Genomic DNA, 27,805 nt, shown 5'->3' with positions numbered 1-27,805 from the left:
TCTCATCACCAGTTATGATTCTTTTAAGGAACATTTCATTTCCGTGATCCAAAAGCTCGTCAAAGATTGCGAGGCGAAAGTCTTTCTGGTCTTGAATCAAGAGCCGTGGGACAAACGACGGCAACACAATGCATTCGAAAATGCTGTGTCAGAATTTCATGACATTATTCAACTGGAATGTTACATTCTTCTGCAGTCTCTCGGACAATGAGTCTTCGACTGGCACGCTCCCTCTCGTTGACGTTCGAGGCATGCACGTCGTCGGTAGACGTCGAAGAGCGTCCTGAACGAGGATCACCTTTAACTTCCGCCTGGCCGTTTTTAAACCTTGTGAACAATTCGTAACATCGAGAATCACTTTGTAGCGTTCTCGCTTCCCACGTCCGGGTTCCCGGGTTCGATTCCCGGCGGGGTGAGCGATTTTCTCTGCCTCGTGATGACTGGGTGTTGTGTGATGTCCTTAGGTTAGTTAGGTTTAAGTATTTCTCAGTTCTAGGGGACTGATGACCATAGATGTTAAGTCCCATAGTGCTCAGAACCATTTGAGAATCGCTTAAGCACTCATCACCGTAGGTTTCCTGTATCATTTGGTGTTTTTCTGTAAAGGTTTTCTTGAGTTCTACTAGTATGCTGCCGTAACCCCTTTCTGAAAGATGTTTCACAAATTCTGGTAGACTGGCGAACAGTAGCACTTTAATGGATAAACTCGGCGATGCCTTCATACTTCAGGATATGTTCTATCAACCGTTCCCTTCTTTAAGTCAGTTTGGCCCATAAATTCTTTTTCGCCTCGTCCTGTTTAGTACTGGGACTGTCCAGAAGGTAAGTTTCGATAGGTCGCGAAATGGACACCACAGTGAAACCCCAATGACGTTTTGCACATATGAGTTGGGTAGTGTCTCTAGTATGACCGTCGATGGCATCAAGACGTTTTTTTCAGTTGTGAGCGCACTGTGAGCGTGTAAAGGTGCCGGGAGCAACGATGTCTCCCGCCAAGTAGGAGGGCCCGCTGAGAGGCTTCGCCTTAATGAATGCAGCCCACCTAACACAACTGACACGCACTTCCATCTTCATGGAAATTCCCAGCTGCACTCTTCAGGGGCACTGAAGACGCTCCTGCAGGCTTTTCGATGAGAAGTGTTCCATCACCCACAACACAGCCCTAATTGGCTCGTCCCGAGTATCATCTCTGTTCACGTGAAACACGGATACGAAGACAACACTTGGGCGCAGGCTACACGGTATAGACCACCGTAGAGAGATTATCGGAAAGCACAGGCGGCGGCCTTCTATGACGATGGTGTTGGAAATTTGGTATAACGCTCCGACAAATGTCTACGTCGGAGAGGCAACTATGTAGAGAACTATCTGGAAAGTGTAGCTAACTCTTGGAAATAAAATGTTACTGATTTTAACTGAGGGTTCCATTAGCGGCCAATCGGAACTTACTTTCTGGACAGCCCTCGTAGCTTCTCACTAGTTACTCGATCTAACCATTTTACATTCTGAATTGTTATGTATTTTTAGATGCGTCTCCATCCAAGACATGTGGCTTCCTCGCTACCGAGAAATCCTCAGTCCTGTCACAAACTTTGGTTTGATATCCCACATAATTATGCTTATGTTAAAATTCGTTGAAATACTACAAATTCAAAAGCTATTCGAAAGCAAAAATTCTATATCTCTCTTACTGACTTTATCAACAGCTTTCAGAACGTCATGCGAGAAGAGCGGGCGTGTTTATACAAGACTGACGTTTATGGAGTACACGCTCGCTATCATGAACCGGGTCATGTTTTTCGAGATTTGAATCTGAAGACCATCTAGTGAGCAAGATCTCTGAGACAGGCGAAATACCCTCGAACTTCAAGAAGAATATAATAATTCCAATTACAAAGAAAACAGGTGTTGATAGATGTGAAACGTAACGAACTATCAGTTTAGTAAGCCACTGCTGCAAAATACTAACACGAATTCTTTACAGGCAAATGGAAAAAGTAGTAGAAGCCGATGTTGGGGAAGATCACTTTGGATTCCGCAGTAATGTTGGCGCAAGTTAGGCAATACTAGCAATACTGACCCTACGATTGATCTTAGAACAAAGATTAAGAAAAGGCAAACCTACGTTTCTAGAATTTGTACAATTAGAGAAAGCTTTTGACAATGTTGACTGGAATACTCTCTTTCAAATTCTGAAGGTGGCAGAGCTAAAATACAGGGAGCGAAAGGCTATTTACAATTTGTACAGAAAGCATATGGCAGTTATGAGAGCCGAGGGACATGAAAAGAGATGAACATCAACAAAAGGAGAACGAGGATAATGGAATATAGTCGAAGTAAGTCGGGTGATGCTGAGGGAATTATATTAGGAATTGAGACACTTAAAGTAGTAAAGGAGCTTTGCTATTTGGGGAGCAAAATAACTGATGATGGTCGAGGTAGAGAGGATATAAAATGTCGATGGCAAGGAAATCGTTTCTGAAGAAGAGAAATTTGTTAATATTGATTTTAGACTTGAGTGTCAGGAAGTCTTTTCTGAAAGTATTTGTGTGGAGTGTAGCGATGTATGGAAGTGAAATGTCGACGATAAATTGTTTAGACAAAAAGAGAATAGAAGCTTTCGAAATGTGGTGCTACAGAAGAATGCTGAAGACTAGATGGGTAGATCGCACAACTCATGAGGAGGTATTGAACAGAATTGGGGAGAAGAGAAATTTGTGGCACAACTTGACTAGAAGAAGGGATCGGTTGGTAGGATATGTTCTGAGGCATCAAGGGATCAAAAATTTAGTACTGGAGGCCAGCGCTGAGGGTAAAAATCGTAGAAGGAGACCAAGAGATGACTACATTAAACAGATTCAAAAGGATGTATGCTGCAGTAAGTACTGGGAGATGAAGAAGCTTGCACAGGATAGAATAGCGTGGAGAGCTGCATCAAACGAGTCTCTGGACTGAAGACCACAACAACGACATTGAAGAATAAGTACTGGAGACTGTAACGCAGGAAGCCAGCTGAGTGCAGTAGAAAATCGCGCACCCTGCTAACAGCGTCCCGAAGATTGGTCCGGTGATTCGTGGCATTCTCCTTGCCTGCTGGGCTGGTTGCGATGCAGGAGCCGAATAACACGCGGTCTCAGGGGCCCCGTCGTGGACGGCGCTTACCGGGTTGCCGGCATCCCAGGGGATCCATAGCACACGGCTGCGTTAGGCGAGACAAAGAGGACACTTGAGCGCCGGACCCAAGGGGCAGCGCATTGTGCTACCACAAGCCGCAGCCGTTAGCACCGCCCGCTGCTGCTCCACCTCTGCACGTCTCAGCCTGCCTTCTTGGCACTCTTGTTTCTTATGCACGTTAAGCTATACCAGAGGTAGATATCAAGTTTTAATTGCCAGCACGAAAAAATAAAGCTGTGTTCTTAACATTTGTTTGTGTGCATTAAAATACCAGCACTAAAGTACCGAAGCACAATTGTGTAGGACCCCAAAAGAAAGCAGTAACTGGTTTTCTGCATTTGAAGGGGAGCAACAATGCAAGAACTGATACTGATTTGGACCAAGTGTTCTCCAGCAGTGCACTTTCACAAGATGCAATAGTTACATCCTTACTGGTTAAGTGGCGTAGAGGCTTTCAGCGCGGTCAGACAAGTCAGAATATTGAAGATCTATGTCGCAGAGCATTTCTCTGTGAACTAGAGACCCTGGTGGCCGACGATGGGCATTTCGTGATCGAGGCGATAATGGCAGACATCAAAGTCGCTCATAGATCACTTTTTACAGCCTTGCTCGACATTTTGAACATGACAAATGTTGTCACAGATCGGTTCCGCGAATGATCTCACCCTTCAACACAGGCGCTTCGTCTGGAACCACGTGACCGCTACGGTCGCAGGTTCGAATACTGCCTCGGGCATGGATCTGTGTGCTGTCCTTAGGTTAGTTAGGTTCAAGTAGTTCTAAGTTCTAGGGGACTGATGACCACAGATATTAAGTCCCATAGTCCTCAGAGCCATTTGAACCAAGCTTCGCCCCCCATGTCGCCTATGTTTCAGAGAACGTTAGCGGTCAAAGGTTTCATTAAAGATAATAGGAAATTATGTACTTCGTTCGGCGTTGGAAGGCGGGAGTGGAAGGGTGTGGTAAAGAACTCTCATCCACGTAAACAAGGAAAGACTAAGAGCTGTGACCGTGCGTCGAGTACCTGACCAGTAAATCTCGATTTTAGCAATCATTACTATTCGTTGCAGTTTAATAGGTAGCAGAATGAGCTTGGCTTACTCTCAGTAATTATGACGAACAACACTTGCAGTTATTGGTTCTTGTATGACAATTTCAACCCGATTTAGATTCGGTTCGCATTTGCATTCGCCACTGCCTTTACAACATTATCATTCTTGCTAATCACATCCTAGAATACCCGCACGAAAATTATATGACATATTGCCTAGACCAACTACTGTTTCTTATCATTCACATGCAATGGTTAATCGTACCATTTGAGCCAATTTAAAAGTGAGCAGGACTTCCTAAATAAGTCCTGATTGCCATTTATTCCTATGCTTTACTAACTGACATTCTTCATATCATCGGATTGCTGCTGCTTACCTATGTTTGAAGTCACTTTTACATTTCGGTCGGTTGGTTGATATGGGGGAGGGGACCAAAAAGCGAGTCATCTGTCCGTTTTACATTTTATTTTCGTTAATATTCAACACTACTTTGTTCTGTGGCAGAGCATTTGTCTGTGAACTGGAGATCCTGGTGCCTGACGATGGGGATTTCGTGATCGAGGCGATAATGACAGAAATCAAAGTGGCTCACAGATCACTTTTTACCGTCTTATGCGACGTTTTAAACGTGACAAATGTTGTCACAGCTGGGTCCCGCGAATGATCTCACCCACTCAAAAAGCCTGCCAAACTGAGAAATCTGCAGAAATGTTGGAATTATGTCAGGCCAGTCTGCAGTACTAAAACCATGGTTCACGTATTTTTGAGCTACTACATTACTTGATTTTATAACCATTTCTTGTCATATATTTCCAAATTTTGTCGGAAATTACTGTTTATAAAAATGAAATGTATAATGACAGGAAAAATAAGTATTATTTATATTAAATCATTTTAGTAAACAAGCTGGACATGTCAGGGAAGTCTCATTGTATAAAACGTAAATAATACACAAAGTGTTTGAGTTGAAAATTTTGTAATAGAACCACGTGTATGAATATCAAGAGCTCAGATGGCAGCCCAGTTCTAAGCAAAGAAGGGAAGGCAGAAAGGTGGAAGGAGTATATAGAAGGTTTATACAAGGGTGATGTACTTGAGGACAATATTATGGAAATGGAAGAGGATGTAGATGAAGACGAAATGGGACATACGATACTGCGTGAAGAGTTTGACAGAGCACTGAAAAACCTGAGTCGAAACAAGGCCCCCGGAGTAGACAACATTCCATTAGAACTACTGACGGCCTTGGGACAACCAGTCCTGACAAAACTCTACCAGCTGGTGAGCAAGATGTATGAGACAGGCGAAATACCCTCAGACTTCAAGAAGAATATAATAATTCCAATCCCAAAGAAAGCAGGTGCTGACAGATGTGAAAATTACCGAACTATCAGTTTAATAAGCCACGGCTGCAAAATACTAACGCGAATTCTTTACAGACGAATGGAAAAACTGGTAGATGCAGACCTCGGGGAGGATCAGTTTGGATTCCGTCGAAAATGTTGGAACACGTGAGGCAATACTGACCTTACGACTTATCTTAGAAGAAAGATTAAGAAAAGGCAAACCTACGTTTCTAGCATTTGTAGACTTAGAGAAAGCTTTTGACAATGTTGACTGGAATACACTCTTTCAAATTCTAAAGGTGGCAGTGGTAAAATACAGGGAGCGAAAGGCTATTTATAATTTGTACAGAAACCAGATGGCAGTCATAAGAGTCGAGGGGCATGAAAGAGAAGCAGTGGTTGGGAAGGGAGTGAGACAGGGTTGTAGCCTCTCCCCGATGTTATTCAATCTGTATATTGAGCAAGCAGTAAAGGAAACAACAGAAAAATTTGGAGTAGGTATTAAAATTCATGGAGACGAAATAAAAACTTTGAGGTTCGCCGATGACATTGTAATTCTGTCAGAGACGGCAAAGGACTTGGAAGAGCAGTTGAACGGAATGGACAGTGTCTTGAAAGGAGGATATAAGATGAACATTAACAAAAGCAAAACGAGGATAATGGAATGTAGTCAAATTAAATCGGGTGATGCTGAGGGAATTAGATTATGAAATGAGACAATTAAAGTAGTAAAGGAGTTTTGCTATTTAGGAAGTAAAATAACTGATGATGGTCGAAGTAGAGAGGATATAAAATGTAGACTGGCAATGGCAAGGAAAGCGTTTCTGAAGAAGAGAAATTTGTTAACATCGAATATAGATTTATGTATCAGGAAGTCGTTTCTGAAAGTATTTGTTTGGAGTGTAGCCATTTATGGAAGTGAAACATGGACGATAACTAGTTCGGGCAAGAAGAGAATAGAAGCTTTCGAAATGTGGCGCTACAGAAGAATACTGAAGATAAGGTGGATAGAGCACGTAACTAATGGGAGGTATTGAATAGGATTGGGGAGAAGAGAAGTTTGTGGCACAACTTGACTAGAAGAAGGGATCGGTTGGTAGGACATGTTTTGAGGCATCAAGGGATCACAAATTTAGCATTGGAGGGCAGCGTGGAGGGTAAAAATCGTAGAGGGAGACCGAGAGATGAGTACACTAAGCAGATTCAGAAGGATGTAGGTTGCAGTAGGTACTGGGAGATGAAGCAGCTTGCACAGGATAGAGTAGCATGGAGAGCTGCATCAAACCAGTCTCAGGACTGAAGGCAACAACAACAACAACAACATGGCCAGGTATATTATAAGTAGGCGAGTAAGTATGTTGACACAGTATATGATTTCAAAGATGTATCAGAAGTAAAGAGGAATACTGAGTGGTCCAATATTTATTCAAGCTTATCGATATTCAAGAAGAGCCTGTTACCAATAATAGATCAAATAATAACCACTACTTCGCACCACAAGCAACGCGTCGCAAAGTAAGTTTCACTCAGTATTTTTGTAGCTGTGCAATAGACATGCCAGCTTCTTCCTAACGTTTTGGAGCATTATAGCGCTATCAGTCAGGACAAACCTGTCCTGAGTCTTTAGCCATCAGCAGCGTTCTATCGTTCTATCCTATTACCGCAAATTCCGAGAAAGTCACAAGTGAAACAAATTGTCCAAAGATATCAATACCTTGTTAAATTTACTACTGATAATCAAGTACTTATTGTGGTCAAAACTAGTAGTAACTATAGTGTGTCAGACAGTATTGCATTACTACTGTAGACAACCTACTTAAATTAAAAATGATTTAATTGAAATTTATTTTCTATGAGAAAAGCGAGTTGACTTTCTTGTAGTCAAAGTACTTTTAGAAATTTATGTTGCAGTTTTCTAAACAACACTGTGTGCTTACGTCTGTGTAACATTTGTATTAAATGCAGTCGTTGCAATGAATGAAAGGTTTTACTGCATTAATCTGACGAGCAAACATTTGCAGAGTAATAAGTAAAAAATTATAATTACTTTTTGTCACGTATAGGCATTTTTTTCAAAGAGATAGCGTTTACCGTGGCTACGAAACACAGTACAGTTTTTATAAAGTGTTGCTCGTCATTAATTATTATTGGTGATCATTATGGTAACTATCACTTTTGCAGTCAAAATTAACGTATTTTGTGTTCACGTCACGTCTGTTACATGGAGGCTAGCGCATGTGCATTTTATCAAGTTGCTGCCTTGTCTTTCTCACACGATGAGCGTTGTTTGAAAGTCATTACAGTCATTTACTAAAATTAATTTTTGCTCGTTTTTAGATCTGGCGACCGTCTCATACTGCAATCTAAATTCATTTAAACTTAATTCCAGCATTCTAAATTACGGCTAAGTACTGCGAGACATTAATTTGTTATCACTCTTCGCGTTTTGATAGTTGTTCTACGTAGTAAGAAACACCCACGAGATATACATCAGGTTATAACTATTTGCGTTGTGTCGGTCATCACTGATTTCCGGATTAGATGTGTTTGCGCTAAGAGCGAAATCCCAGGTACACGTGCCACAATAAAACCTTATGTACACTGTACAGTATGGGTAAGTTACAAATCCAGATGACTTCTTTAGCCACCAAATAATCATTGATGGATGGTGGGTGTATCAGTGTCACCAAGAGTTAAATTAGCAAAGAAAGCTTTGGAACCGTATGGATTCACCGTCGGAAAATATAAATACCAGCGTTTATTGGGGAAGGTAGCTCTGAGTATTTCTTGGGACTGCCATGTCGTAGTGCTAACACATTATGCTCGTAAGTGGCAAACTGTCACAGGAGAACGCTACCGAAACCTGCTGACGAGGTTACGAGAAGCTGTCAAGAGGAAGTTTAGCGAGTAGCTGCCTTTCTGCTCCTGGATGACGCCCCAGCTAATTTTACACAGGACGCAGTCACACATGCTCCTTCTTTTGGCTATCAAACTTTGCCTCCGCTCCATATCCACTTGATATGCCACACAGTGACTTCTTCCTCTTAACTCGGTGGAAACACCCCTTGCCAGAATGGTGATAAAGCGCCTTTCGAGGTGGATCGTTTCTTCAATAGCCAAAAGACAGACTTACACTGCCAAGCTCCCCGCCAAGTCATTCATCTCTGGGAATAATGTGTAGTATTGAAGAGCGAATATGTAAAGAAGGACGTGCCCTCTGCATCCGGCTATCCTGATTCAGGTATCCCGTGATTTCACTAAATCGCTTCAGGCAAATACCGGGACGGTTCCTTTGAAAGGGCACGGCCGATTTCCTTCCCTAATCCGATGGAGCTGCTGACGTCGCTGTTTGATCCCACCCCCAGATCGACCGAAAACCAACCAACCAATCAAGCAACCTGCTCTCATGCTGATTTAATTAAGAGTATTATTTCAACAGCAGCTGACCATTTATAACTACATGAAGTTGCATCATAAAATAACCGTTGCAACTTCATATTTGTTTTTCGAACAGTGGTGATTTGGCTACAAGGAGAAAGGAAGCTATGAGAAACTCACAAATCGTTACTTTCGCTACATGCTTCGCATTGCTTAAAGGTAAGGATTCCTTCGGCCACCTGATACAGATGACGAGGGCACCAAGAGTGCCGAGGCAGGAACTCAGACAGGAGGGATCTCGCCGGAGTAATACTCTGGGAGCCGCAACGCACATCATATGCATTAATGTCTAATTTGTTATGCTTCCATTAGAAATGCGAAAACTGGTTCAGGCATAAAGTAGAGTCATTTTTCAAAGAATTCAGTAGTGGAACAATTCAAGGCCTAGGTAAAAGATAGTGTTAGAGAGAAAGAGAGAGAGAGAAAGAAGCGTTCCATACCTAACGCGGCCCAAGTTTTTTAGGTGACGGACATCCGTTGTAGGTTACACTGCTGACTATACTTGTTGAATCATTTGTACGCGCGTGCGTTTACCAGTAGCAAGTGTGAGTCAATCAGTCATTGACCGTTCAGAACAAAGTACTGTTGAATATTTGCGAAAATAAGATGTAAAACAGACGGATGACCCGCTTTTTGGTCCCCTCCCCCATATCAACCAACCAACCAAAACGTAAAAGTGACATCAAACATGGGTAAACAGCAGAAATCCGAGAATATGCAGAATGTCAGTTAGTAATGCATCAGAAGGAATGGCAATAAGGACTTATTTAGGAAGTCCTGCTCACATTTAAATTTGCTCAAATGGTACAATTAACGATTGCACGTCAATGATAAGAAACAGTACTTGGCCTAGGCAATATTTAATATAATTTTCGTAGGGGTATTCTAGGATGTGATTAGCAAGAATGATAATATTGTAAAGGCAGTGGCGAATACAAATGCGAACCGAATCTAAAGCGGGTTGAAATTGTCATACAAGAACCAATAACTGCAAGTGTTGTTCGTCATAATTACTGAGAGTAAGCCAAGCACATTCTGCTACCTATTAAACTGCAACGAATAGTAATGATTGCTAAAATCGAGATTTACTGGTTAGGTGCTCGACGCACGGTCACAGCTCTTAGTCTTTCCTTGTTTACGTGTATGAGAGTTCTTTACCACACCCTTCCACTCCCGCCTTCCAACGCCGAACGAAGTACAAAATTTCCTATTATCTTTAATTAAACCTTTGACCGCTAACGTTCTTTGAAACGTAAGCGACATGGGGGCAGAAGCTTACAATGTGTGTGTGTGTGTGTGTGTGTGTGTGTGTGTGTGTGTGTGTGTGTGTGTGTGTGTGTGTGTGTGTCTGTGTGTGTGTGTGTGTGTACACTATATATATACATGTGAGTGTGTGTGTGTGTCTGTGTGTCTGTGTGTGTGTGTGTGTATGTGTGTTTGTGTGTGTGTGTATGTGTGTGCGTGTGTGTGTGTGTGTGTGTGTGTGTGTGTTTCACGGTTTCTTAAATTCCAGATCACCATAGAAGGAACACTATTGCCGTCCACAGGACAACATAGGAGGAGCTATGGAACAGTGTTACATCTCAGCACAACGCATATGTGCGTACTGCAATAATTTGTACAACGCTCTACGAAGTGTGCAAGACAATTGTTAGTGGAACCTACGCTCTTTCCAACGAAACTTTAGTTCGTGTTCCCAACTTGGTCCTCAGCAAGTCTCACCCAGGAATGTTAATTCGTAACTGTGTATTTGTTGTTTAGTAGCGCATAATCTTCTACGGCGTTATTAGTTACGGTATCTCGCATAAAGTGCTATAGTATTTCTTTAATGATTTTTTTTAAGGCTGACATCCTCGGTGTTCTGCTCCACTTTGACACATTCATTGCCATCATTATTTCTCCGCTTCAGCAGGCCGAGTGCGGTTGCAGGTAAGTCTCTTCCCATTTGACGTCGTTACATCTCGCTCCACAGCTGTAGCTTGTTTACCTGATCCCAACTGGTGTCTTGGACTTCGTCCTCAAGGATTCCTAGCTTCTATGAGATCTTCCCAACGGTCTCTTCCCAAGGACATTTCCGTCGAAGTAAACTGAGAAGTCAGATGCAAAAACCGCTGAAAGAATTTTTTGCCGATTCTGAGTTGAACACATTGCCGTATATATTTCTTCAGCGCACCACGATGGAATAGGCTTCAGGGCGCAGAACCCGCTATAAACCATTGAAAATGGCTGTAGAAAAACGTGCCCCGTTGCAAGAGCCGCTAGCTGCAAGTTGTCTTCGGGTGCAGAGCCCGCCAAATGTCCAACGTTTGTAAAACCCGCCAAGTTCAACAGGCGTGGAGGTCGCCGTGTGATGTCCGGATGCAAAGCACGCTAACTGACGTCACACTTACCAATCTAGATATTCAAAGCTAAATTTCTGTTTATTAGGATATTTTTCTTATTTGGAGTTAGGTAGGTTGCGCTGGAGAGGACGCGTACGCAACAGTGAAGCTCTCGCTGCCGAAGCGTTTTCGAAATATACGCCGGTAATCACAATGCAGCTGATCGTCAGACTATGTGTTGACGTATTTGCGCGTACCTTTTGAACAAAATGTGTGATTTCGTGACCGGTTTGAATGCAGAAGATGGTGCAAACGAAGTGGGAGTAACTGAAGTAGTTGGAATTCTGCAACAAATCGAACCCGTAGTAGTAGTAGTTCATAACACCCAGAACGAAACAAGGGCGACGGTGCCACCCGGAAAAGCACGCGGCGTCCTGATCAGGGGAAAAGAAATGTTTCCAAAACAGAAGGGTCAGAACAAGAAAAGTACTTCTAAAGCAATGTTAAGCAATGAAAACTGTGCTGACAATAATTTTTATGGCATACGCGGAAGGCTTAGTGAAAGTGACTGGTAACTGTCATCTCCAGATTCAAAAAACCAAAAAAGTCTTCTTCATAAAACGCAAACACAAGAAGATTCGTCTAGTTCCTGGAGAAACCCTCTACAATGTTGAAGCTGGAGAGGGGAAGAGCATCGTGAGGAGAGGAAAACATTTCAGCAAAGGAAACGTCCCAACATCAATCACAACAGGTGTAGAACTTCCAGAAACCAAGCTTGGAGATTTCAAAAAGCTTTTGGAGCTCCACTTTGGTGAAGACTGGGTGACAAACGACAACTCAAATACTACACCGAGGTGTTAATCGAGCAGGAAGACACTCTCAGAGTCCCTCCTAGCGCTTCCAATTCTCAGATAGGGAGAGGAAGGGGGAAGGGATTTTGACTTTGACAGTGTTGAGGTCGATGTCACTTAAACGCATCTTTCAGCCAATTTCACCGTCTAGAACTTTTTTCGCTGTTTTAACTAAAATACAACTGTCTGCCAGTTTTACAATTTTCTAAAATTTTATCAATGTTGAACTACGATGCAATTTGGAACTTATTTTATTATTCTCCAATATCTTATGATGTGGAAAGCACGATGGTGTATTTTTTTAACCTAACATTGAACATTCATTTCTATTCTCTTCATAGCGGTAAGTTAGTTACTTTTTCTTGGTAAAATAATATCGCCTTAGTATTTTATACTGCAATTTTGTACAATTTTCAACTTCTCTTCGAAAAGAAATGTATTCTCTTAATAGTCGGAATAATTATATTCCATCCTTCTGTTATTCCTAACATATCACTAAATATTGGGTTTTACAACCGAATGTTTGTTTCATAATTAGGTAGCCAGGTTTGCAAAACCTGCTAACTGCATAGCTCGAGTGCAAAAGCAACTAAGTCAATATTTCAAGTAATATTTTAACGTATAAAACTTAGCCACAGATTTCAGCCATTAATACAGGGTAATTAATTACTTTTTATTTATTTTTTAAAAAAAGAAGTGGAGTCTTTAACTTTAATGGTCTGGAAGGGACGCTTATCATGCGTCTCGACTACTCAACTAGTGAAGCCCTCTTAGGAGCCACCCTCTTTACATGCCCGTACCAATGTCTAACGCTTCAAAAAATGTTAAAATGTGTCTGAATTCCAAAGGCACCAGACTGCTGAGGCTATCGGTCCTAGATTTACACACTACTTAAACTAACTTATGCTAAGAACAACATACACACACACCCATGGCCGATGGAAGACTCGAACCTCTGGCGGGAGGGAGCGCGCACTCCGTAACATGGCGCTCCAAACCGCGCGACCACTCCGCACTCTCTTCAGCTCTGGGATTTACAGCAGTCTTTTTTCTCGTCATAGCTATTATTCCTTAAGAATACTGTCTCTTGAGGTTTTTTTTTCTTTTTTTTCCCTGTACATAAAAATCTGCTCTACGTTTATGCCACGATAACAATATTTAGTTCATGAGATATTATGTATATTAGGACATTTCGACATTTTAACAGTTACTTCAAATACAAGTCTCTTAATGTACAATAATTCCACAAAACATTTAATCCACCTGTATTAGCAACATTAAGTAATAGTTCGTGCAATCTTCATCCTTCTACTGTAAATAGACTCTGGGACATTTCTCATATGTGCAAAAAACGTGTTTAGAATGACTCTATAGCTCCCGCAACTATCAACTTTCTTTAGTGTTATACAGTTTCGGCTGTAGGCCAGTTATTGACTACAACATCATCAATTTTCTCTGGTAGCAAATATTTCCTCACTGGTGTGATGTCAGAGATTTGTGGTGATCTTGCGGTCAATAATTATGTCTAATGGAGAGATTAAAAATTTTTCTAAAGCCGAAATAGCGTAATGAAAAAAATTTTATCGAAATATCTATATGAAATGTGTATCCATGAGCAAAGAAAAGAATATCATTTGAAAAACAAGATACCAGAAAAGTTATTTCAGAGTTCATAAGATGCCCGATAATATGGTAATAGGGGACTCACCTACGTTTAATGTATCCCCAGGAATGAGCCTCCACACAGAACCACCGTTTAGAAACACTGCTGTAATCTGGGCACAACGGAATATATGAAAACGAATTAATAAAGTGTTAGGTCCTATTACTGTGCCATATGTAGGCAAACTTGCGATAAGACGATATGTAACATCTAATGGCCAAATAAAAAGACCAAAATTTGTTAAGTGATCCACCTATACTAATTTTTACGTCATCAAAAGTCGTGACAATGGATTTATTGAATAAATCGTGGATGTAATTTCACATTTAAACACAGAAACAATAAAGGCACTAACGGCGGTAAACGCATATATATCAAAATCGCATAAGTACTAATGAGACACAGTGTTGGGCACCCAGTAGCTTGGGGCTATTTGAGACGTTTCGTGAGCCGAACACATACGCTTCTCTCAAAAAATGTTCATCCGAAAGCCAACAAACTCTCTCAAATTCCGAACCAGCTCTTTTAGCTCACCGAGAAGAATTTCTTGGTGGTCGGTGCGTCGTTCGTCAAGCCTTGAAAGTTGTAAAAATACTTTGCGGCTATCACTGGGGACAATGCGCTATAGAACATTAATGGCGGGACGTTCCTCGGGGTCTGGCTGCCTGACCGCCTCCATGGGTCTCCTGACAGCCACCCCCGTGACCCGAAAGCAGTGCTTGGCGGTATTGTGCCTGCATCCCTTCACCTTCACCGAACTGCAGCCCGTTAAGGAGTTACTACGGTCACTTTCTGAGCAGCCAAACAATGCCAACATAAAAAGTTACTCAATGTAAAGAAAAACACGTCGCCTCTAATTACCCAGAGCAACACGGTACCTAAGCAAGAACAACAAAATCACTGTCGACCCACTCTTTAAATGTCATACTGAGTGCCTTCCTATTTACATACTCCTGCATTACATGTGTACATATTCATGACCATTAATTTAAAAAATGAAAGTGGGTAAGCCTGCATGACTTGTTCTCTCCCGGCGGAGGTTCGAGTCCTCCCTCAGGCGTGGGTGAGTGTGTTTGTCATTAGGATAATTTAAGTTAAGTAGTGTGTAAGCTTAGGGATTGATAACCTTAGTGCTTAAGTCCCATTGGATTTCACACACATTTCAACAATTCGTTCTCTTTCAACTTTATGCTTTAATACGTAACTACACCACAGCTAGTATCATTAAAATTATTCAACAGCATCCTCTTTGAGGCTATCTGCTTCTATACAGTCATCTTTGAACAGAGTTTTATGTCATTATTCATTCTGCAGTTCATAACCATAATCATTAAAAAACATAATTATACTTTTATCACGCATTTAACGTCAACAGGCCGGCGTGGTCATTACTTCAACAGTTTATTCTCACTTATAAAATTTAGAAGGTAATTTTTAGCTTATCTGAACTAGAATGCTGATACTCCGATGCGTTATCGCCCCTATCTTCAGACGAATCACTTTAATGAGAGCTCACACGCCGACGAAACAAACCATGCATTTGTGACAATTGACGTGTTCCCATTGCATCCTGAACGAAAGGTCGTTTCCTTCAGTGCTCAGCAGTATTACAAATCCGATAATAGTTATTTACAATATGTAGACACGTACCTATTAAGCTCTTGAAGTAGGTTTATTGATGTACTTAAAAGTGGTATAAGCCCCAAATGACCAAAAATGGGCTTGATTCCCTTGTGCTCTGAACGACCCATACATCCCCAGCAGTTCTATAAATTCAAACCTCTTAATCCTCTATCATTAAAACAAATTACAGCGTCTAACAAACGTAATCTCATAATACTCAATCCAACAAACACAGTTTACGGCAGGCGCTTCCACACCAAATCCTTTAAACACTACTTCACATTTTGTGTCTTCTCATGTAAGCACCGTGATATTAGTTTTCAGTCTCTTTGGTCCTTGTATAAGTATAAAATGCACGTTCGACCATCAGATACTTTGTTATTTATTTAAAACACAAATATCAACAGGTTTCAGTCACAGACCATCTTCATGGATTTGGGTTAAAACACTTTAAGCCGCAAATCACATCTGTCATTACTTAGATAATGACCATGTCTCATATGTAGAGCGTGGCATGAATACCAGTGTACAACATTGGTCTTTAAAAGTCATAACAGATGTGACGATGGGGCTTAAAGTTTCCTTTAATTTCCGTCTATGGTCACAATTTTTTTGTTAACAGATTACCGGTTTCGGTCTATAATGACCATCAGCAGATCTGTTTTATAAAACAGATCTGATATTACAGACCGAAACCGGTTTCGGTCTATAACGACCATCATCAGATTTTATAAAATAGATCTGATATTGTAGACCGAAACCGGTAAACTGTTAATAAAAAAGATTTGCAAACCATAGACGTAAATTAAAGGAAACTTACTGTATATACGGGTTGCTGTTTTATTCGCGACAATGTCGCAGCTTGTGTGGCTTAAAGTGTTTTTAACGCTAATCCGTTAAGATGGTCTGTGACTGAAACCTGTTGATATTTGCGTTTTAAATAAATAAAAAAAGCAGCTGATGGTCAAACATGCATTTTATACATTACTTGACACCCGTTAATAGTTACCTGCCAAAAATGTTTAACGATTAATTGCTTCTAACCCTACAAAAGCAGCGAGTGACGGTGAACATAAATTTCACCAGTTGCAAATTCGTTCCTGTATCCACACCATGAATCTACACCAGTGTCACAAAGCCTGTACTGTGGATTATCATCTGTAAAAGCTTTATCGAAGAAGCTAGAGCAGATTTCTTTCCTCATGACCTCTACACCACCTTCAGTTTGTTATGGCTAAACGATAATAGAACTGTAGCTTCTCCACCACTTCCTTAGCGAGACGACAACAACGACGTACACTGAGCTCTTTCCCTTCAATATCCCTCTTTTTTTTCACGTAAACATTTTCCCAGCCGCTTTTTCACTTGTCTAACGTACTCTAGCTCTTCAAGTTTTTCAGTTTTTTTCACAAGACATATTTTCCAACACATTTTCAGACCCTTTCGAGTCTCCATATACAACATACTTCTCGTAACGTATACAATAATTCCGTTTCGACCTTAAAAAGTTGATGACAGCTCCATATGATGCCATCACACCAGTGTACCCATAAAAACCCTGAGTACAACATGATCCTGCTGACTTTCTTTGCACCCTTTGCAGCATTTTGTCAAACATTCGCTGTCCGGCACCTTTCCACTTCCTAGGGGTATTGCTGTGACAACGGCATCCAATGATAGGTGACCACGCTTCTGCCGTGATCCATCAAATGCTGCAGCTATATCAGTGTCGCATTCCTTGCACACCACGTCTCATCCACTGCTTTTGGCGCAGACACAGCACTCACTTGGTTAAGGCTGTATACTTTCTCAACTCTAAATCTACGTACATACTCCGATAACCACCATGCTGTGCATGATGGAGGGTACCTCGTACCACTACTGGTCACTTCCTCTCCTGTTTCACTCGCTAGCAGAGAGAGCGAAAAACGACTGTGTAAACGCCTCCATACGACCCCTAATTTCTCACACCTTCTCTCCGTGGTCCTTAGACGTTGGCAGCAGTAGAACCGTTCTGAAGTCGTCCTCAAATGCCTCTCTAAATTTTTACAACCATCGCCCACCTACGGCAGGTTTGCCTGATCGATTTGTGATCCAGGTGACACCCGATGGCAACTACAAATTCAAAGTGAGCTCTCGTGACCAACCCATTCCCCTCTTACTGCTTATCTATTTATAACACAGTACTCATTGCCTTATTTTATATTGGGAAGTTTATCTCTCGTGACGTCTAGTGCTCAGTTCCCCATTATATACAGGTGTGCGGATACTTTTGATCTTGTAGTGTAATTACAAGCCTTTATTGATGACAACACTCTGCTGTACAATATGAAAACATATTCTCGGATTATGACCGTTTTGGTGGGCGCTAAATGACTCGCTACTGAAAATTATTTATTGCTTCATTAAAACTAAACCAATTTTCATGGAACAAAAAAAAATATTTTGTTGGTGACAATAGTAGAATTTAGTGCAAAATACCTCACTTACGTCATTGTAGGTATCGGTGGCCGACGATGGCGTAACACCTATCCTTAAGCGAACAGTCTCAATTGGCACCCCAGTACGGGGTATGGTGGTCCGTGGTGCAAGTACAGACATAATGGCAAAGAATGCGAGGAGCTTTCGGCGTTCCTGAGTAACGCGTATTGGATATACCCTGTCGCCGCTACTGAATGTGACGTGAGTCAGTCATCTGAGCGACTATGCTTGCGGTTCCCTTCTCTGTATTTCTGTGTGTCTCGCGGAAAGAGCATTGTCTTCCCTCCAGAAATTCCCATTTGAGTTTACTGGTCATTTTCGTAACACTTGCGTGTTAACCGTGCCTACCGGTAACAAATCCAGCAGCACGCTTCTGGATTGGTTTGACGTCATCCTTTACTCTTACCTGATGGCGATCCATACATTCCAACAGCAATCAAGAATAGGTCGCGCTAGCGTCCAACATGCCCTCTCCTTTATGAATGAGCTGCACTGTCCCCAAATTCTCCAGTAAAACGAAATCGACTATTCACCTTCCCTACTGCCAAGTGACGTGCTTATCCCATTTCATATCGCTTTGAACGCTATACCTCGATATCCAGTCGAAGTGACTCTGTCGATCTGCACCCTAATAATGCTGTATTCGGTCGTTACAGGGCTGTTTGTCCTACTCAACGGCATTAACTTACGTTTTTCTACATTTTGAGCAAGCTGTCATTCATCAGACCAACTAGTAACTTGGTCTAAGTCATCATGTACCTGCGTAATCCTACAGTGACTCAGCGACGACATATCCCTGTACACTACAGCGTAAATTCCTGATCACCCTGTCCGTGACGTCATTTGTGTACATAGAAAATAAAAGCCGTTCTATCACACTTCCCTGTGACACTTCTGACGATACCCATGTCTCTGATTTACGCTTGCCAACGAGGACCACGTACTGCGTTGTACTACCTAAAAAGTCCTCAAGCTTCTCACTTATCTAGGAACCTAAACCTTATGCTCGGACCTTCGTCAACAGTCCGCTTTGGCGTGCCGTCTCAAATGCTTTCTGGAAGCCTAGGAATACGGACTCTTCCTGTTGCCCTCCATCCATAGTTTTTAGGATATCATATAAGAAAAGGTCAAGCTGAGTATCGCACGACCGAGATTTTCTAAATCCGTGTTGATTTGTGGGCAGAAGCGTTCCTGTCTCAGGCAAATTAATTACACTCTAGCTCACAGTGTGTTCAAGAACTCTGCAACAACCGCTGTTAAGGAGATTATTCCGTAATTATGTGTGCCAGTCCTTTTACCGTTCATATATATAGAGGAGAAACGTGCCCCTTCTTCCATTTCCTAGGGACTTTTCGATGAATGAGGGATTCATGATAAAAGGTGGCTAAGTACGAGGCCCATGCTGCTGCAGGATACTCTCCGTAAAACCGTCTGGGATTCCATCTGGACGTGCTGGCTTTTTTTCTTGTTTTTTCAATTGTGTCATCTGCTTCACTACGGCACGGGTGCCAGCTTCTATGTTCACAGTGCGGGAGTCTGTACGACATACAAACGACGGTACGTTTTGACGATCCCCCTGCGTGGTTTCTTTAACGTGAAGCTTAAAACTTCAGTTTCCTTTTACTAGCTTCTATTGCCATCCCAGAGTCGTTGCTGCGCGGTCTCAGGCGCCTTGTCACGGTCCTTGCGGGTCCCCCCGTCGGAGGTTCGGGTCCTCCCTCGGGCATGGGCATGTGTGTTGTCCTTAGCGTAAGTCAGTTTAAGTTAGATTAAGTAGTGTGTAGGCTTAGGGACCGATGATCTCAGCAGTTTGGTTCCATAAGACCTTACCACAAATTTCCAAAATTTCCAGACAAATGACTCGGTACTGTAGGTGACGATACCGCGAAACATTTTAGCTGCTCTTCTACCCTTCCCAATGCACTTCATTCCATGCTCTAGTCTATTATTTGAATTATGAACTCTTCCGCTGTGCGATCCAGAAGAACATTCAGTTTTAGTTACTCCATAAAAATCACAAAAATTTTAAGATTACTGGCCTCAACTTTGTTGCCTTAAAGATCTTCTACAATTTTAATACCACCTTTCCCGTAGGGCGCACAAAGAGCAACATCCATTTGAAACCTATGCAAAATACATAGTTCAACAGTTTTGGAACCACATTCCGTTATACTGTTTTGATGAATTCTCTTACAAGTATCAAATATTTGAGCATGAGTTTTGAGACATTTGATGGAGTCGACCTAAAGTCCACTCAATTTATCAATGTATTTACACAGTCTCTACTTGCTGTCGGAATAAGGTGCCTGCCGTAGAACGTACATTTTCCAATAACAAAACACTTTGTTGGATCGAACACGAAAGATACAGGAGGGAGAACATAAGAGCGTTGCAAATCGTGTCTTCTCACAGGGCTGCCAACTCAGAAAACCTTTGTGTAGCATGTTGTTCTTGAATGGGAGTCTAATGATAACATTTAATATGTGACAGCAGCGGAAATATGGGTGTGGCCGCGCACGAAAAGATATTTGTGTTGGTTTCTAAAGATTTTTCGATCTCCAGTTCAAGTTTCTTAACTACCATTTTCTTTTAAAAACCAGATTATACTCACGTCGTAATTGTCTGTCTGGTACCTTCACTTTTCCTAAAGCCTAACTGATCGTAATCTAAAAGACCCACAATTTCCCTAACTATTCTTCCACATATAGGGCAACGGGCTTCCCGCAATGGATACACCGGTTCCTGACAGATCACCGAAGTTAAGCGCTGTCGGGCGTCGTCGGCACTTGGATGGGTGACCATTCAGGCTGCCATGCGCTGTTGCCATTTTTCGGGGTGCACTCAGCCTCGTGATTCCAATTGAGGAACTACTCTACCGAATAGTAGCGGCTTCGGTCAAGAATACCATCATAACGACCGGGAGAGCGGTGTGCTGACCCCACGCCCCTCCAATCCGCATCCTCCACTGAGGATGACACGGCGGTCTGATGGTCCCGGTAGGCCACTAGTGGACTGAAGACGGAGTGCTCTTTATTTTTTATTCTTCCATATATTGTCCCTGTCGGAATTTGGTTGTATGAGGTGTCAAACTTATCTGATCTTCGTATATTCAGGATTAAGTGGATGACATTTTTACGAAAGTCTGTTAGAATGCCTCCAGACTTGCAGATTCTACAATCTAACTCTAAATTTCTTGCAGAACTTCTCCTTTCTCATTCCCCCTACTGAGCTCATATTTTCCAGTAACTTTGTCTTCTATTCCTCAAAACGTCTCTTTCCCGTAGGTAACACTATTGCCTGACTTGGCCACCAGTGATGCATTAATTAGAGCGCCGTATCTCACAGGAAAGTCACTTGAATAATTCCTCCACTTCCCCATCATTTGTCCTACACGTCTCACACGGTGTCACACGTCCTCGTGTTTTAGTCGAGCAGAAGACTCACCCGCCCGCCTGTGAGAGCGGCCACACCTAAGCCATCGTCATGCAACCCCGACAGAGCACTCAGCTCTGAGCGCCAGAACAAAAGACTCGTGTGGAATGTTCCATACTGTGTCAGTCCCGCAAAGCGCGGCGGCGGGGGTGGGGTGTAATGAGAGGGAAAGCCGCCAGCACAAAGGGCAGCGATTCAGTGGCGGCGCGTCACACAGGGGGAATGGGGGGAGGGGGGGAGGGGGGCGGATGGGCTTCTCTCAGTTTGTTTGATGTTCGTTCGTGCGGCGTGTCGCTTATTCGAAATATACCGCGATGAGAACATTCTTGTATGAGCTGCCTTTTCAAGCCGCTAGCTGCTACGGATAGGACAGCAAGACTGAGTATAGTTGCGAGAAATAAAAAGACATGAAACAGATATCTGTACAAACTTAAACCACCGACGCTCAGATCCAGGGTTCGGTTACTGGGGATTTGGTGGGGCATAATTTGTTACTGATTTTCCCCCTCCCCCTTACCTTATTTTACGGACTATAACTAGCACCTTAATTTTCGAGCATTTTTAAAATAACCATCTTACCATATTTTATTATTAGATTTGAAAGCCAGACTAAAAAGTAGTTCTTAGTTTATAAAACCGAACTGACCTTAAAATCCCTGAAAATCGTCATCTTCTAGTTTTGGCCATTTTGCGTTCAGTCCTCTATATGCATTTTAGTCATCCTCATTTTTTTCAGGTCTTCTTTACTAGTTCGTCAAACGGGAATGCTTTATTTTCTGTAGATGGAGGGCCGAAATGCCCTCAGCTGCTCTGTTATCATGTTCTTCTGTATGTGCTATTACTTTCAATCTATAGCCCGAGTCATATGAATAAATCTTATTTTTTTCCATTACAATCCTACATCTACATCTAAGTAATTACTGTGGTATTCACAATAAAGTGCCTGGCAGAGCAAGCTACTAACAAAACTATTGTATTGTTACCGAGTAAACAAATCACTTTCAATTCAAATTCAATGGCATTGACGCGTCTAGCCTAGTTTGTGTTATGGGCCTGTGATGGGGGGGAGGGAGGGAGGGGGGAAGGGAGACAATGTTAGTAGGCTTGTGAATCCCCGCAGCTCACGTTCTTCGCATCGATACACTGCTGCTGCCAGTTGAATCCATTGTTGCCAGATAGAGTTAGGTTTTCCGTGGGCATCGAATATGTGGCCATTTTAAAGACTGGCGGTAATTTTAAGCCATACGCTGGACATTTTTATATTAATTTCGAGTAAAAGACGCACCTGATTTTCGGAGCCAGTTTCTCACAAAGAAAAGTACGTCTCATAGTCCGTAAAATACTTTAAATATAACTTATCGCCAAGAGCCATCAGCGCGACACAACTTTAATAATAATAACAACAATAAATGTATTTTACTGTAGTGACAATACAAAGCTAAACTGCAATAAAATGTATAAAATTTTTTAGTAGAATAACAATAATTCTTTTATATTGTGAATGAAAAACGCACGAAATTTGTGTAATGTTCTACAGCATTTATTGTTTAAGTGCTTTAGGGCATTATGAAACACAAGAAACTGTATACTACATGATTAAAAGTGCTCAGACGCATATTAGTGGACATTAAAGTGGGGTATTTCCATCCTCCTCCTTTGTAACTGTACACAATACACAATGCAGAAAGGTGCGTTCATATCCTTCCGCATTTAACGTTTTCTGAAGAGCAATAAGGGAACTACATTCTATCAACGAAAAACAACCCCATACTATAACAACATCTCTTTCGTTCAAAAATGGCTCAAATGGCTCTGAGCACTATGGGACTTAACATCTGAGGTCATCAGTCCCCTAGAACTTAGAACTACTTAAACCTAACTAACCTAAGGACATCACACACAGCAATGACCCAGGCAGGATGCGAACCTGCGACCGTAGTGGTCGCGCGGTTCCAGACTGGAGCGCCTAGCACCGCTCGGCCACTGCAGGCCGCTCCTCCTTCGTAGTTCACTGCTGGCACTGCACATGATGTCTGATAACAGAAACTCTTCCACCGGATTGCCACAGAGTGTAGCACGAAACATCACTCCATATAGCTCGTTTCTCGTCATCCACAGTCGAGTGGCGTTGCTCTTTCCACCACCTCAAGAGTTGCTTTGTACCGACTACAGAAATGTACAGCTCATGATGAGCTATTCGAACACTGAAGCCCATTCTTTTGTTTACCTACACACCATTATTGCGCTAGCTGCACTGTTCGTAGCACACTAAAACTTACAAATTATTCCTTTGGCTGATTCCATGCGACTTTTTACAACCACCTTCTGCAATGCTCGACGGTTCCTGTCCGTTAGTTCGTGATATCTGCGTGGTAGTGGTTTGGCTGTAGTTGTTTTGTTAGCGTTTCCACTTCACAGCCCCAACACCAACAGTCGTCTAAGGACTAAAATTCCTGAGATGGTTTTTTTGTTGCTGAGGTAAATGGAAATTAGCGTATGGCATCGTTGGCCGGGAAACCCCTATTCGGGAACGTTCGGCCCCCAGGTGCATTCAACGTGTCATGTAACGAAATAATAGTGATGTTGTTATTCAATGGAAAAGTTGGAATTTGGGATTTCCCTTACTGTTTTATCAATCACAATTGGCGTAAGAATCATGGATTGACCATTGTCATAAAACATTGCATTATGAAATGTGAATAGTCTTTACCTGCAGCTTTGCGTGGCTTGAAGCAGTCACAGCTAGCGTGCTATTGGTTAAGAAATTGCATTATCAAAAATGGTTCAAATGGCTCTGAGCGCTATGGGACTTAACATCTGAGGTCGTGAGTCCCCTAGAACTTAGAACTACATGAACCTAACTAACCTAATGACATCACAAACGTCTATGCCCGAGGCAGGATTTGAACCTGCGACCGTAGCGGTCGCGAGGTTCCAGACTGTAGCGCCTAGAAACGTTCGGCCACCCCGGCCGGCAATTGCATTATCGTCTATCTAATTACTTCATGATCGTAGATAGAATCACACCCGGTCGTGAAGTTATTGTTATTACAAAACAATTTCCCAAGGGACCTGAAAGTTTTCAAGGGCGCAAAAACAACTGTAACATCACACAAAAGGGAAATTCAATATTAAAGCTGATGCAGGAAGACGATAAAACAGTTTTCTTTTTGTCAATGTAACACGCACATTGGACTGCTAATCTATGTGTCTTTAATCTTATCAAAATGCGTAATGAAAATGAAAATAATACTGAGGAGATGATAGGAATGAGCACTGCTAACTGATTCAATATTTCCAGAACAAATATTTATCATAACTAACACATATATCGTACCTTAAGCTTAGTACTACAATGACGATAGATTTTTATGTCCGTTTCATGCCCATTGAGTGCTCTTTGATGTAGCCATTGTCCTCTTGATTCGCTCGGCCGTCGTCACGATAAGTTATAACAGTTGTTCTTTTTACACTTCTCTCAAACTTAGACGGAACACGTTTTTATTTATTTAGTAAAAAATTATATCAGACCGCCACAACTCTGCGTCCGTCTTACCTAAGAAAAACAGTGCAAGTGATTACCGCTCAAGGCTTCGTTTGTTCTCCAGCGAACAAAATAGTGAAGGATCGCATATCTATCCGTATTCTTCTGTTTATGTTGCCGCCCAAAGACGACGAATTACACTATTTAGGAAATTCCACCGTCGCTATGAGACGCCTTATTATACATTAATCATTCCTTATAAACAAGTATTTGCCTTCTGGCTGAAGGTGTTAAATATTTGCTGTTTTAATGAGACCAAAAATAGCGAATATCACAAACGCCAAGTGACGTCCAATGACTACTCCACATACGAGGTCACTGAGCTCTCCTGAAAGAATACTACCGCTTCTCTACTGACATCACAAAACTCCCCGCCTCCTTTTAAACTAGGGGGGTCTGCCTCCTGTAGCATCTAATGCCCATTTCTGGATTACATAGAGGCCCCCAGATGCTTTTCATCAGGTAGTGTATGCGTGGCTGTGAATTTTTGTGAAGTCAAATATTTTAAATTAAGTGAATGCAAAGAGTCTTTCGATGGGCTCTCGAAGATGTAATCTCACCTGCTTGTCAATACCGAGTCACCCATAGACATGCCATCTCCTATCCATTGATTCATTGCCTTACTTTAACCCCAAGAGTGATGACAACTTCCATCCTGGATTAAACCGAATTTATCAAATAGACTCAAGGAATGAATACGCTCCTGCCATGTAGTATATTATACTACATGAAAAACATAGACAACGTATATCCACTGTTCTTTACGCTGTGGTCGATACACCATCTCAAGACATCAATAAAAAGTGCACAGCTCAATGTTTGGGAATAATCTCTCAGAATGAGGAGAGAAAACATTTTATACGCACAAGACTATTGGACACATTTTGCCATTCGGAAGGATAGCACATCGAAGACTGGAATATAAACAAAACTACTCGTAACTGTGGCAAATTCTATACAGAACAGTCTGCCAGGGCAATACCTGTCCACTTTAAGAGACACCATAGTAGCTGTAAACTTAGAAAAGGAGTTTCTATCCCTTAACAACACCTTAACAACCAGTAATTTTCAGATATAAAACTTACTTTAGTAAACACAAGTCTCAAAGCTATGTTAAGATAATCAGCAATAACAGAAACCCCTGTGTCATCAGTCGTTATTTGCTGCTGTTTAACTATTTGAGAATTCTTAAATTAATTACTTAACTAAACATATTCTTGTGAAGATGTTTTTTCTGTTTTTTTCTGCCTGTACTTGTTTTTATTTAAAGGAAGTAACTATGTACCTACGTAATGAGCATGACCTATGTACGTATTTTGTACTAAGCATTATAGCCATGAACATACATTCTATCATAATTAAAACTGACAAAGTTCCCTGTAATATTCAGTAGGAACCTGTTTCTCGCACATACGTTTGCTCCATTTTCTTTGACTACATGAAAAGCATACGTGAAGCATTGTAAGTCGATAACCCTCCATAATGGGCATACACTTTGGGATAGCTGAAATAACTGATGACACGTGTTCCTAATGTCCCTGTTATCTGGCAAAAAGCATTTCCGAAGAACAAATCAAATAATAAAAAATGTAGAATCAGTTATAACCGAATCCTTATTAAGCGACTACTTCCACGAAATAACGATCGAAAGACTTTTAACAAATGATAAAAACCGTAAAGTAGTACTGAAATTTCAGATAATGAAGTCAAATATTTATTAGATTAAATTGCAATGGTTTTAGAAAACTGTCGAAAGCTCAAGGTGTAAGCGAACAATATTGTATAATTGTTAATGAATTTAGAGACATATTTACACAATAATTAATGAAAGACTATGCGGCAGGAACGGGCACAATACCACTGACTCGAGCTCAGATTCAAAATCACGATTAGCAACTTGAAATCTAATCCGGAAATTAGTAAAGCAAATAGTTATATGAAGATTATTCAGCCAGCGTGGCTGATATAGAGCAGAATTGGTCTACTGTTCGACGCATAATAGAATGTGCGAATGGGTCACCCTTGATTGTGTCCGATTTAGGATTTATAGCGTGTGAAAGAACTTCGTTGATTAGTGGAAAGCATTTTTGTTGAATCTCTAAAGTTGTCATTGTAAGTAGATTACTGATCTGTGGAGACTCATGTGTTGCAAGCGCTTTGGTTATACACTGACAATCCAGACATTATGACCACCTGCTTAACGACTTGTTGATCCATCTCTGGAACGCAACACGTCACCCATTCTGCGTATCATGAATTCGGCAGTTTGTTGGTGGGTTTCTGGAGGTATGTCGCACCAGATGTCCACGCACAAGTCATGTAATTTCCTTAAACAGCGGGCCACTGATTTGAGTACCACGATGATGACTCCTGTTGGAGACCCAAAAAGGACTCCATTGGATTCATATGTAGCGGATTTCGTGGCCAAGACATCAACGTGAGTACACTGTCATGCTTCTTAAACCACTGTAGCATTGTTTTAGCATTGAGATACGACAACTATCCTACTGGAATATGACATCGCCGGCGGCGACGAAAACAAGCATTTAAGGGTGCATGTGGTCCACAGTCTTCAACGTGGCTTCAACTACTACCGCTGGTCCATTGTGAGTGTAGGAAAATGTCTCCATAGGCATAGCAAAATACCGCCCCCACAAGCCAGCGTCATTGGGACGGTGCACATTTCGACCCGCCGATCGTGTGGGTGAAGGCGTTTGTGGAGACGACCATCTACATCTACATCTGCATCTACATGATTACTCTGCAATTCACATTTAAGTGCTTGCCAGAGGGTTCATCGAACCACAATCATCTGAAAAGCGCGCGGGAAAAACGAACACCGAAACCTTTCTGTTCGAGCTCTGACTTCTCTTATTTTAT

Source organism: Schistocerca gregaria, chromosome 1, assembly GCF_023897955.1.
Source record: "Schistocerca gregaria isolate iqSchGreg1 chromosome 1, iqSchGreg1.2, whole genome shotgun sequence".
NCBI classification, from domain to species: Eukaryota; Metazoa; Arthropoda; class Insecta; order Orthoptera; family Acrididae; genus Schistocerca; species Schistocerca gregaria.
The sequence above is the reverse complement of the archived record's forward strand: the minus strand, read 5'-3'. Positions refer to the sequence as shown.